The following is a 12,903-nucleotide window of genomic DNA, read 5'->3' on the forward strand; positions in this document are numbered from 1 at the left end:
GAGACCTCATCTGTGTGGGGGAGAGCAGGAAAATTACCTCTCCTGTCTTATATACAACACTTCTGTTAATACATGCCAGAATATTATCCTTTTTGTGCAACTGCATCACATGATTGACCCTCACTCAATTAGTGATCCACTATAATCCCCAGATCTTTTTCAGGAGTATTGCCTAGCCAGTTATTCCCCATTTTGTGGCTGTGCGTTTGATTTTTCCACCTTGAGTGTAGTACTTTGTACTTGGCTTTACTGAATTTCATCAGATTGACGCAACCAGAAGCGCTAGTGAACAGGAGCAGCTAACAGGGGAATTTTGCAAGGGAACTTTGCGAGAGAGGGGAGATACACTTAACATTCTTTAAATTTAAAGCCAAAAACACCCTCTGATAAAAACAAAACATCAGCAAAGGAATGAGCTGCAGCAGTAAAAAGAAATGCAGGCAGAAGTCCAGCACGAGAGTGGGGGCTATCCAGTTGTATTTCAGGCTCCAGTTGAGCCTCTTGCACCAGTTGAACTGCTGGTGTAGGCTGTGTGGCGCCCTTTGGCGCTGGCTCCCCTAACTCTGGTGGGGTTGCAAACACTGCTCCGCCAGTTCCGATCCTTGGGCTGGTTCTGGCTGGGTCCCAGGAACTGGATCTACAACCACTGCCATAGACTCTGGTCTGGTTCCCCCACCTCTGGCTCAGTCCCTGGGCCTGTGGTATCAGGGGACCCAGATGGGGTCCTTGTAGGAGGCTCAGGAATGGAGTTATGTGTGAGGGCCTGTTTAGCCTGGCTGCGGGTGACTATCCCCTCCCTTTTTGTTAGCCTCACATGGTTGGCTAAGTCTTCTCCCAGCAGCATGGGAATGGGATAATTGTCAGACTGCATAAGTCCATATTACTGACCAGCCCTTGTACTGGACAGGCAATTTGGCTATAGGCAAGTTAAAGGAGTTGGCCTTAAAGGGTTGCACTGTCACTTGGGCCTCTAGGTTGATGAATTTGGGGTCCATCAGGGATTGGTGGATAGCTGACACCTGTGCTCCAGTGTCTCTCCACCCTGTAATCTTTCTCCTGCCCACACACAGAGTTTCCCTTCACTCTGGGGGTATTTGTGAGATATCTGGGCCTGAAGGCTCTCGGTGGGATCCCGGGGTGATGAGTCAGTTGGTGCTCTTGGGTACGGGCAGCTCTAGCAATTTCGCCACCCCAAGCATGGCGGCACGCTGCGGGGGGCGCTCTGCCGGTCGCCGGTCCCGCGGCTCCGGTGGACCTCCCACGCCTGCGGGAGGTCCACCGGAGCCACCTGCCGCCCTCCTGGCAACAGGGAGAGCGCCCCCCGCGGCATGCCGCCCCAAGCAGGCGCTTGGCGCGCTGGGGTCTGGAGCCAGCCCTGCTCCTGGGGCAGTTGGCCTTCACATGCCTGAGCTCATTACATTTAAAGCATCGCCCAGCTGACTGTGGGCTGGGGTGAGGTGGGTGGATGGAGAGTAGGGTGATGGGATGAGCGGGCATCTGGAGTTTCCCTGGCTGTGTGGAGGGCTCCTCCTTGTGAGATGGGGCCTTGGACTGACTCTGATGGTGGGGTGTCATCTCAGGTTGCCCCTTCTGGTATACCCATCAACTGCTACTAGCTTTCTTCTTCTCTGCCACCTCCACCCATTTGGCTCCAATCTCCCTCGTCTCAATTACCGTTTTGGGCTTCCCATCTAGGATGTGCCTTTCTATTTCCTCAGGAACACCCTCTAAGAACTGCTCCATTTGTATTAGGAGAGACAGATCTTCCAGAGATTTAACACTTGCTCCTGATATCCAGACATCCCAATTTTTTTACAATGTGGTAGGCGTGTCAGGAAAATGCCACATCTGGTTTCCACTTTAGGGCTCTGACCTGCCGACGGGCATGCTCAGGTGTTAGCCCCATCCTAATTCTGGCCTTTTGTTTAAAAAGTTGGTACTCGTTCATGTGTTCTTTAGGCATTTCAGCTGCCACCTCTGCTAAGGGTCCACTGAGTTGTGGCCTCAGCTCCACCATATACTGGTCTGGAGGAATGTTGAACCCAAGGCAGGCCTTTTCAAAATTTTCTAAGAAGGCCTCTGTATCACCACCTACCTTGTATGTGGGGAATTTCTTGGAATGGGAAGCAGTACATGGAGGACGACAGTTAGGGCTACCTGGCTGACCCAGCTTAGCCCTTTCCAGCTCTAGGCGCTTCAGCTCTGTCTCCTCCTCCAAGTGCTTCGCCTCCACTTCCAAGCACTTCATCTGTAGGAAGAAATTCCTGTCTTCCGCAGTTAGAACTCAGTCTGGATTAAGGGCTTCCCTCCATCTTGGCACCTGGATCTTGGGTTGGGGTGGGCTGACCATTCCCTTCAGGGAAATCTCTGGTCCCCCATCCCCTCCCTGCATTTCTGTCATAGAGCTCGATGTCTGGGCTTGATCTGGGTCTGCCTTCTCCATGGCGTGCCGCTTTGGGAAGCCTGGTTGCTCTAGGGTTTCGGTGCCCGACCACAACCTCATGCACAGGGCTGCCCTACTCTAGCCTAGCTATTTCATTGCCACAAAGCTAGGCAAAAAAAAAATAAACGGCTTGTTGGACTCCCTGGCTTTGCAAGCTGAACCCTTTGTGTGCCTGTTCTCCTTCAGGCAGCAAATAAATGAAAGAAGAAAAAAAAAAACTCCTTGGCTTTGCAGGCTGCCAAAAGGAAAAATGTGTCTTTTTAAAATCCTGAGGTCTGTGCCTCTGGTTCAAAATGATCCCACCACTCTGCCACCATGTCAAGGCTGATTCCCCACACTGGCATTTCGAGTGCAGAAGGTGGGGGGCCTGCAAGGATTCTAAAAATTAATACTGGCTACTTCAGGCTTGTATTAAACTCCCAAGGTTACAGCTTCTCTCTGACCTTGGATTGGTAGAAGCTGCCACCACCCAAGTGCATAACCCCTTTGAAAGCCCAGGAAGGCACACTTGGGAATTCCTTCTTGTGGGTACCCTCAAGCCCTTTCACCATCCCTCCAGGGAAGAGTTAAGAAAAACAAAGGAAATTAGCTGTTGCCACCAGCTAATTAAACAACCCCTCTTAAGACACAAAAATTTAATTCTGTTCTTAAAAAAGGTAAATTTTATTAATTAAGAAAAAGAAAATACATCTTGGAATTTAGGCGTTTGCTAGATTAAAAAAAACAACTACAAGGATTAAGCATCAAGAATAGCTTTCTTGAGATCCAGCTTAGAGGTTGCAAGCAAAACAAAAGCACTTGGGTTAGCATAGAGTTCACAAGCCATAAAGAAATAAAAAGAGATAAATCTAATCGCGTCTTCCTAGACATTTCCTGATCCACTTACATACCTGGGATTCAAATGAGTAGTTTCTAGGTATAATACTGAGAATTTTTCATACCTGGCCCCAAGCTTCTTACAGCATAACTGCACTGTCTTTTTTCTGCAGGAGAACAACCTCAGAGAGACAAAAGGGAAGCTGTTTTTCCATTTTAAAAAATTCTAGCCTTCCAATTGGCTCTTTTGGCCAAGTGTCCACTCACTTCCTTTTACCTGTGCATAGCAGTGAGACTTTTTAACCCTTTACAGGTAGAGCAATTAGAGAACAGCTACTCAGAGGGATTTTATAGCTACTGGCTGTTCATAAAAGGGAGCTCCCCCCCTTCATTTATCACACCCATATCAAAAAAAAAAGAGTCTTACAAGCCATTTTGTTTAGAGGCTTTAGTTCACTCAGGCAGCATGGAGGAGGAAGCAGCTTATTTGGAATGCAGAGGAGACAAGAGCTGGGCCTGGGAAAGGGTGGAATGAGTAGACTGGGACAATGATCCTGGAGGGAAACGAGATCAGGATGTGGCAGTGGGAGGGAGGAGGAGCATACTGAGAGAAATTGGATGAGGAGCCCAGGGCAGGAACGAGGACTGGAAGCCAAGATAGAGAAGACTGGAACTGGGATGAGGAATGGGCATGGAGTGGAGGCAGGGTGGATAAAAATCAATGATTTTTTTTTATTTAAATCAAATTTCTTGATAAAATGCTTTTTGAGGAAAAACCCTATCTAAAGATAAAGATATATTATAGCTCAAAGATATCTTAACATGGAATAGGGATTATACATGCTAATTCTCTAGTATGAGACAACATATTCATGTAATGTTTAAGAACAGTTTTGTAAATGAGTTCCAATAGTTCATGGATTAGGGACCCAATCTTATGTGGTTCCAGGGGTTTCTGTATAGATTATTTAGGTTAATCTTTCTATCTACCCATTGGGACTCAGTCCGCAGTCTAGAAGATACCATCAGAGATGCTTAGTTTTGCAGTTCTCAAACTGTGGATTTGTGTCGCCAGAGATAACATGCTTGTTAACAGCAAAAATGTTTTTAAATAAATAATATATAGAGGTGAGAAATAACAGACCTCAACCCTATTGTCCCTCTGCAAATTTGTGTAAACCGAGTCAATCCCTTACCTCTATCTAAAAGTGCAAAGTTTCAAGAAGTTCAATGAATAGAAGATTGTTGGGGGCGGAATAGATCTGGACAAGGAGAAGAAGTCTGGAGATAATGTGAGAAGGTAGGGACAGGCAGTAGAAACAAAAGTGAAACTGCGGCACATTCCAGAAGTCTTGAGGTCTTTCGGAGTGTAGCCTTCATTGATTTGAGATCTACTATACCATTCTCTCACTAGAAGGGAAAACCTATAATGGCAGCAGGCAGTAAGAGAGACCCAGTTTGGGAATAAGAACCATTCAAGAAATATGTGTGCTGATGATGTTTTAAAGAAAGTCACACCAGTGAACTGCTGGAAGTCACTTAAGCACTCAGGCCTGGTCTATACTACAATTTTAGGTCGAATTTAGCAGCGTTACCTCGATTTAACCCTGGACCGTCCACAAGACAAAGCCCTTTTTTTCGACTTAATGGGCTCTTTAAATCGATTTCTTTACTCCACCTCCGACAAGGGGATTAGCGCTGAAATCGGCCTTGCCAGGTCGAATTTGGGGTAGCGTGGATGCAATTTGACAGTATTGGCCTCCAGGAGCTATCCCAGAGTGCGCCATTGTGACCGCTCTGGACAGCGCTCTCAACTCAGATGCACTGGCCAGGTAAAAGCAGCATGGAGTCCTGTGGCACCTTATAGACTAACAGATGTATTGGAGCATGAGCTTTTGTGGGTGAATACATGCATGCATCCGACGAAGTGAGTATTCACCCATGAAAGCTCATGCTCCAATACGTCTGTTAGTCTATAAGGTGCCACAGGACTCTTTGCTGCTTTTACAGATCCAGACTAACACGGCTACCCCTCTGATACTTGACTGGCCAGGTAGACAGGAAAAGGACCATGAAATTTTGAATTTCATTTCCTGTTTGGCCAGGGTGGTGAGCTGATCAGCACAGGTGACCATGCAGAGCTCGTCAGCATGATGTGCACATTACTGGGGCACGTTGCCCCGCCCATACTTTGTGAGAAGTCTATGTCCATGTCTATGTCCTCATCACTGCACTGCCATCGCCTCCTCGCCTAGTTTTGCTTTTGCCACTTCTGGTTCTGCATAGACTCCAGGATAATGCAGGTGGTGTTTACAGTGCTCATAATTGCCACAGTGATCTGAGCGGGCTCCATGATCCCAGTGCTATGGCGTCTGCGCTGAAAAAAGGCGCGAAACTATTGTCTGCCGTTGGTCTGACGGAGGGAGGGACGACTGACGACATGGCTTACAGGGAATTAAATTCAACAAATGGGTGGCTTTGCATCAAGGAGAAACACAAACAACTGTCACACAGAATGGCCCCCTCAAGGATTGAACTCAAAACCCTGGGTTTAGCAGGCCGTTGATTTCACAAAACAAATTGGGTCAATTTCTTGTTTTGATCCCCTCCATCCATCTTTTACATCTTAGGCTGTCTGCAGATGGTGCAGTACGACTGCTAGCCATCGTCATCTCCTGGGTGCTTGGCCAAAGATGGGAATGACCTGTCTGAGTCACTCCCATGTCTGCCCAGGCACTCCTGACCGACCTCACTGAGGTCAGCTAAAAGAGCACGCAGGAGTACAATGATGGCTACCAATAATAACGCACCATCTGCTGCCAAAAGGCAACGAGCTGCTGCTGTGTAGCAATGCAGTCCCACATCTGCCAGCACCCAGGAGACGTACAGTGATGGTGAGCTGAGTGGGCTCCATGCTTGCCGTGGTATGGCGTCTGCTCAGGTAAAAAAGGCACGAAATGATTGTCTGCCATTTTTCACGGAGGGAGGGAGGAAAGGAGAGGAGGGCCTGACGACATGTACCCAGAACCACCCGCAACACTATTTTTGCCCCATCAGGCATTGAGATCTCAACCCAGAATTCCAATGGGCAGCGGAGACTGCGGGAACTGTGGGATAGCTACCCACAGCTACTCACAGTGCAGCGCTCCAGAAGTCGATGCTAGCCTCGGTACTGTGGCTTAATGCACTTGGAGCATTTTGTGTGGGGACACACACAATCGACTGTATAAAAACAATTTCTAAAAAACGACTTCTATAAATTCGACCTAATTTCGTAGTGTAGACATACCCTTAGATTCAGAGACTGTTGAAGTGATAATCTCACTTTTAACAGCAGTAGCTTCTTCTGCCCGTATAAAAAGAATATTTTCTTCCTTTAGACTAATTAATTCCAAATTGAGAAATTGTTCGGGACCTGAAAAAGCAGGAAAGCTTGTTTTTCTTTTCCAGATTATGAACAAACAGGAAAATGAAGGTGAAGACAACTGCGTTAGCTGCAGAAGCCAGTATTTTAAGTTTTTCCACGTTGACCTGGCTGACATAGTAGATTTGATTTTTTTTTAATATTTCATTTAACTATTTTAGTTAAAAACAATTTTAACAAAAACAAACCTCATTTTAAAAAACTTGAATGTTTAAATTAAAAAATTCATATGTTGAGATGAGTTCCTGTCTGCAGCCTGTAAAACTTGCCCATACCGGTATTGCCCTGGCCTCTTCTTTTGTCATTCAGTGTTGAACGCATTCTAAAACAATATGCATTTCCTCACCTTTTGGGGGCGAAGCCAGACTTTAAGGCACCTGCTCCCCTACTTGGTGTAAACTTCGCTTGTGCCAATCAGAAACGAACACAAACAGGTTTTGGGCCCCATCCCCTATGACACTTCTATGATGTCATAGTTGGTACTTTATGGCCTGCCTGCCATGTGCAGGCAGGGAGAGGAGAAAGAAAAACGAATCCTGTGTATACCCGTAACCGAGCCTGATCACCTCGAAGCCTCTCTCTCAGCTCACGTGTTTCAAACAGAGCTTCTACGTTTGCCGGTCGTTATGCGTTGGTTTGTATTTGTAAGTATCAGTTATTACTAAATGCTGCATCTTTGTTTATAAATATTGTTAGTAGATATTTTAGTCATTGTGTGTTTTAAGTTTCATTAACTCTATTAGCTAATCATACGCTGCTCCCTTACCCCATGTAATTATCCCCAATAAAACTTTAAATTGATTAAGTTTAGTGTGTGTGTGTGTGTGTTTGCAGTTTGCATCGTGACCCACACTCTCCTTGCATCCCTTACCAATATAGTCTGTTGCCACGTGCAGCCTGGTAAATAACAGGCCTGCATTTTCTTTCGCCCCTGCGAGTCCGTGGCAATCTACATGGCGTCACGAACAGGATGCAAGGGAGTTGGGCCATGCCCATGGCACGCTGCAGACCGCGCAGATAATGAAACTGAACAGTTCCAACATTTGCAGTTTCACCTTTTTACTAGCCAAAATTCGACCAATCCAAAAATAGAATGGATCTGTTCCCTTAGCTTGGGCAAAACTCTAAAAGGCTATACTGTGCCATTAACCCTGGCAGATACTCTGAGGATGTTTCCACCGTCCTGTTTAGCATGATATGCAAGGCCCTTGATCTGTGCTCTGTCCTCCACGGGGGCACAATGTTTGCAGCTAAACAGGCAGCCCCAGGCTCTCCTAAAGATGAGGAAAGATTAAAGAGGCTAGGACTCTTCAGTTTGGAAAAGAGAAGACTAAGGGGGGACATGATAGAGGTATATAAAATCATGAGTGATGTTGAGAAAGTGGATAAGGAAAAGTTATTTACTTATTCCCATAATACAAGAACAAGGGGTCACCAAATGAAATTAATAGGCAGCAGGTTTAAAACAAATAAAAGGAAGTTCTTCTTCACGCAGCGCACAGTCAACTTGTGGAACTCCTTACCTGAGGAGGTTGTGAAGGCTAGGACTATAACAATGTTTAAAAGGGGACTGGATAAATTCATGGTGGCTAAGTCCATAAATGGCTATTAGCCAGGATGGGTAAGAATGGTGTCCCTAGCCTCTGTTCGTCAGAGGATGGAGATGGATGGCAGGAGAGAGATCACTTGATCATTGCCTGTTGGGTTCACTCCCTCAGGGGCACCTGGCATTGGCCACTGTCGGTAGACAGATACTGGGCTAGATGGACCTTTGGTCTGACCCGGTACGGCCTTTCTTATGTTCTTAATGAGGAGAAGACAGAAAAGGTAGAGCCCATCGCTACCCCTCTCCCCAAGTCCCTCTCAGAAAATTTTGCCACCCCCATATGAAGCTCCTAAAACTCCTCTGTATCCAGCTCTGCCAACAGCCCCAGAATTTACTGAATCTGAAACTGTAGCAGAAGCTTTGCCTATTGTGATAACTAACCTTGATGGAGTTAATCTTTCTTGGCTCAGGTCTCGCTACCTTCCTAGGTTGCTCTTCACCCCCCCCTTTCCCCCCTCCGCCTCTCCTCACTTCGGCTCTCTCTTTTTGTTTTAAAAGTTAAAAGCTATAGTTTTTACAGAAACCTCCAAAAAATAAAGCAATTGAAAACGGAACAAAACAAGAAACAAAAAGAAAACAAGGTAAAAACTTTAAATCCAGTAAATTAATTATTTTAACCCTCCAGGAATGCAACAGCTGGAATTATTCCTAACTTTCTTGAAGATATGGTTGCCAAGCAACAGAAGTGCATTCTCTGCTTCTTATCCTAACCACTAACTAATATTTGAAACATGGGCTTTTCTTATTTCCATATAGCAGAGTTTTAAAATAATGTTAAATATAAAGTAATGCAAAATTCCTTGTTACCGAATGAATACAATACATTTGGCAAATACTAATATATTTTTATCAAATTTATGCTACAAGTTTTAAATAAGGTAATAATTTGTTTATTCAAATGTTTAACCCTTTTACTTTTTATTTTTGGTTGTGTTATTTTGTATAAATAGGAATAGAATTTTGGCACCATTCGTTTTTAATTGTAAGTTTGTCCTGTATGTCATGTGTGTGTTTTGTTAAAATATTATATGTTTGCTGTTGAAGAAAAAAATCCAGAATACATAACGTTGTTTTAGTTAAATAAAATAATTTAAATGTCTGTCTGGTGAGGTTTTCCTCCTAATACACCATGACAAGAAAATCCTCCAAATATTAATGATTAACCTGTTGAATTGGAGATAGTTCCCCTCCCAATGACTTCATAAATATCTGCTTCAGTTACCTTTGGTAAATGAAATAATCAAACAATCATTCATTTTCCGATATAGCTGTAAAACTAATCTGAAAAGTTTTCAAAATAAATAACTTGAAAAATGTATCGTGTGTACCTTCTAAAAATGAAACCTACATCTATCTCTGAGTTGTGAAGAATATGTATTAAGATTATAACAACCAACAAGAATATACTTTTATGTAGAAATTCATGATTAAATCGAGTCTTCCTGACTAGTGATTTTAATCATGACTTAAATCAATTCGATTTAAATCACATGCACCCTGGGTGGAGGAGAGACCACAAAACTACGCTGGGACAGGCTAGAAAGGAGGAGATGGGGACACAGAGGCAGAAGCATCTATGACTACTAGAATTCATTCCTCTCAGTATACGGAATTGAATTCAAGATTTCTGAGCATCAGCATACATTTGCAGACAGCAAATATCTATAAAATGTATTAGCAAGGTATATGATATTCCTGTCTAGTGGCTAGTCCAGATGACAATCTACTATCGGTATCAGTTACTCCATAAGGTTAATTGGTAAAAGTCTGTGTTGCAGATCTAAAGGTTCAAAACCTGCTGATGACCCATGTGGAAGTCAATACGGTTCCACCTGATGCAATGTTTTCTTCAGTAGATTATAGAATCGCAGGACTGGAAGAGACCTTGAGAGGTCTTCTAGTCCGGTCCCCTGAACTCATGGCAGAACTAAGTATTATCTAAACCATCCCTGACAAGTATTTGTTTAAAGTATTCTTAAAAAACACCAATGACTGAGATTCCACAACTTCCCTAGACAATTTATTCCATTGCTTAACTACCCTGACAGTTAGGAAGTTTTTCCTAATGTCCAACCTAAACCACCCTTGCTGCAATTTAAGCCCATTGCGTCTCATCCCGTGCTCAGAGGTTAACGAGAACACATTTTCCTCCTCCTCCTTGTAACAACCTTTTATGTACGTGAAAACTGTTATGTCCTCCCTGTATGGACATTTCATCCTCAGGTGCATGAATCTACAATTTGGAGTGGAGGAATTTGACTCAGACTCATAGACTTTAAGGTCAGAAGGGACCATTATGATCATCTAGTCTGACCTCCTGCACAATGCAGGTCACAGAATCTCACCAACCCACTCCTGTAACAAACTCCTAACCTATGTCTGAGTTACTGAAGTCCTCAAATCGTGGTTTAAAGACTTCAAGGTGCAGAGAATCCTCCAGCAAGTGACCCATGCCCCATGCTGCAGAGGAAGGCGAAAACCCTCCAGGGCCTCTGCCTATCTGCCCTGGAGAAAAATTCTTACCCGACCCCAAATATGGCGATCAGTTAAACCCTGAGCATGTTGGCAAGACTCACCAGCCAGCACCCAGGAAATAATTCTCTGTAGTAACTCAGATCCCACCCCATCTAACATCCCATCACAGACCATTGGGCATATTTACCCACTAATAATCAAAGATCAATTAATTGCCAAAAGTTAGGCTATCCCATCATACCATCCCCCCCATAAACTTATCAAGCTTGGTCTTGAAGCCAGATATGTCTTTTGCCCCCCTTGGAAGGCTGTTCCAGAACTTCACTCCTCTAATGGTTAGAAACCTTCATCTAATTTCAAGTCTAAACTTCATAGTGTCCAGTTTATACCCATTTGTTCTTGTGTCCACATTGGTATTAAGCTTAAATAATTCCTCTCCCTCCTGATATTTATTCCTCTGATATATTTGTAAAGAGCAATCATATCTCCTCTCAGCCTTCTTTTGTTAGACTAAACAAGCCAAGCTCTTGGAGTCTCCTTTCGTAAGACAGATTTTCCATTCCTCAGATCATCCTAGTAGCCCTTCTCTGTACCTGTTCCAGTTTGAATTCATCCTTCTTAAACATGGGAGACCAGAACTGCACACAATATTACAGATGAGGTCTCATCAGTGCCTTGTATAACGGTACTAACACCTCCTTATCTTTACTGGAAATACTTCACCTGATGCATCCCAAGACCGCATTAGCTTTAACGGCCATATCACATTGGCGGCTCATAGTCATCCTGTGATCAACCAATACTCCGAGGTCCTTCTCCTCCTCTGTTACTTCCAACTGATGCGTCCCCAATTTATAACCAAAATTCTTGTTATTAATCCCTAAATGCATGACCTTGCACTTTTCACTATTAAATTTCATCCTATTACTATTACTCCAGTTTACAAGGTCATCCAGATCTTCCTGTATGACATCCTGGTCCTTCTCTGTGTTAGCCAATACCTCCCAGCTTTGTGTCATCTGCAAACTTTATTAGCACATTCCCACTTTTTGTGCCAAGGTCAGTAATAAAAAGATTAAATAAAATTGGTCCCTGAGGAACTCCACTAGTAACCTCCTTCCAGCCTGACAGTTCACCTTTCAGTATGACCCGTTGTAGTCTCCCCTTTAACCAGTTCCTTATCCACCTTTCAATTTTCATATTGATCCCCATCTTTTCCAATTTAACTAATAATTCCCCATGTGGAACCGTATCAAATGCCTTACTGAAATTGAGGTAAATTAGGTCCACTGCGTTTCCTTTGTCTAAAAAATCTGTTACGTTCTCAAAGAAGGAGATCAGGTTGGTTTGGCACGATCTACCTTTTGTAAAACCATGTTGTATTTTGTCCCAATTACCTTTAACCTCAATGTCCTTAACTACTTTCTCCTTCAAAATTTTTTCCAAGACTTTGCATACTACAGATGTCAAACTAACAAGCCTATAGTTACTCAGATCACTTTTTTTTCCCTTTCTTAAAAATAGGAACTATGTTAGTAATTCTCCAGTCGTACGGTAAAACCCCTGAGTTTACTGATTCATTAAAAATTCTTGCTAATGGACTTGCAATTTCATGTGCCAGTTCCCTTAATATTCTTGGATGAAGATTATCTGGGTCCTCCGATTTTGTCCCATTAAGCTGTTCGAGTTTGGCTTCTACCTCGGATGTGGTAATATCTACCTCCATATCCTCATTCCCATTTGTCATCCTACCACTATCTCTAAGCTCCTCATTAGCCTCATTAAAGACTGAGACAAAGTATTTGTTTAGATATTGGGCCATGCCTAGATTATCCTTAACCTCCACTCCATCCTCAGTGTTTAGTGGTCCCACTTCTTCTTTCTTTGTTTTCTTCTTATTTATATGGCTATAGAACCTTTTACTGTTGGTTTAATCTCCTTTGCAAGGTCCAACTCTGCATGGCTTTTGGCCTTTCTCACTTTATCCCTACATGTTCTGACCTCAATAAGGTAGCTTTCCTTGCTAATCTCTCCCATCTTCCACTCCTTGTAGGCTTTCTGCTTTTTCTTAATCACCTCTCTGAGATGCTTGCTCATCCAGCGTGGTCTACAACTCTTGCTTATGAATTTTTCCCCCTT

At 43.7% G+C, this 12,903-nt stretch overlaps 1 protein-coding gene across 8 annotated transcripts in view; it reads right to left on the reverse strand.

The window, feature by feature from the left end:
- DTNB (dystrobrevin beta) overlaps positions 1-12,903 on the reverse strand; it is a 354,166-nt gene that overhangs the window by 329,629 nt on the left and 11,634 nt on the right. Inside the window, exon 1 of one of the 8 annotated variants that reach the window (XM_045010060.1) lies at positions 7,030-7,060. The exons of the other annotated variants lie outside the window; for them this stretch is intronic. The gene's annotated coding sequence lies outside the window, so the exon portion shown is untranslated. Of the gene's footprint in view, positions 1-7,029; positions 7,061-12,903 lie in introns of those variants that run through there. 8 annotated transcript variants of the gene reach the window in all.

The sequence above is a fragment of the Mauremys mutica genome, chromosome 3 (genome assembly GCF_020497125.1).
Source record: "Mauremys mutica isolate MM-2020 ecotype Southern chromosome 3, ASM2049712v1, whole genome shotgun sequence".
In the NCBI taxonomy this organism is placed as follows: Eukaryota; Metazoa; Chordata; order Testudines; family Geoemydidae; genus Mauremys; species Mauremys mutica.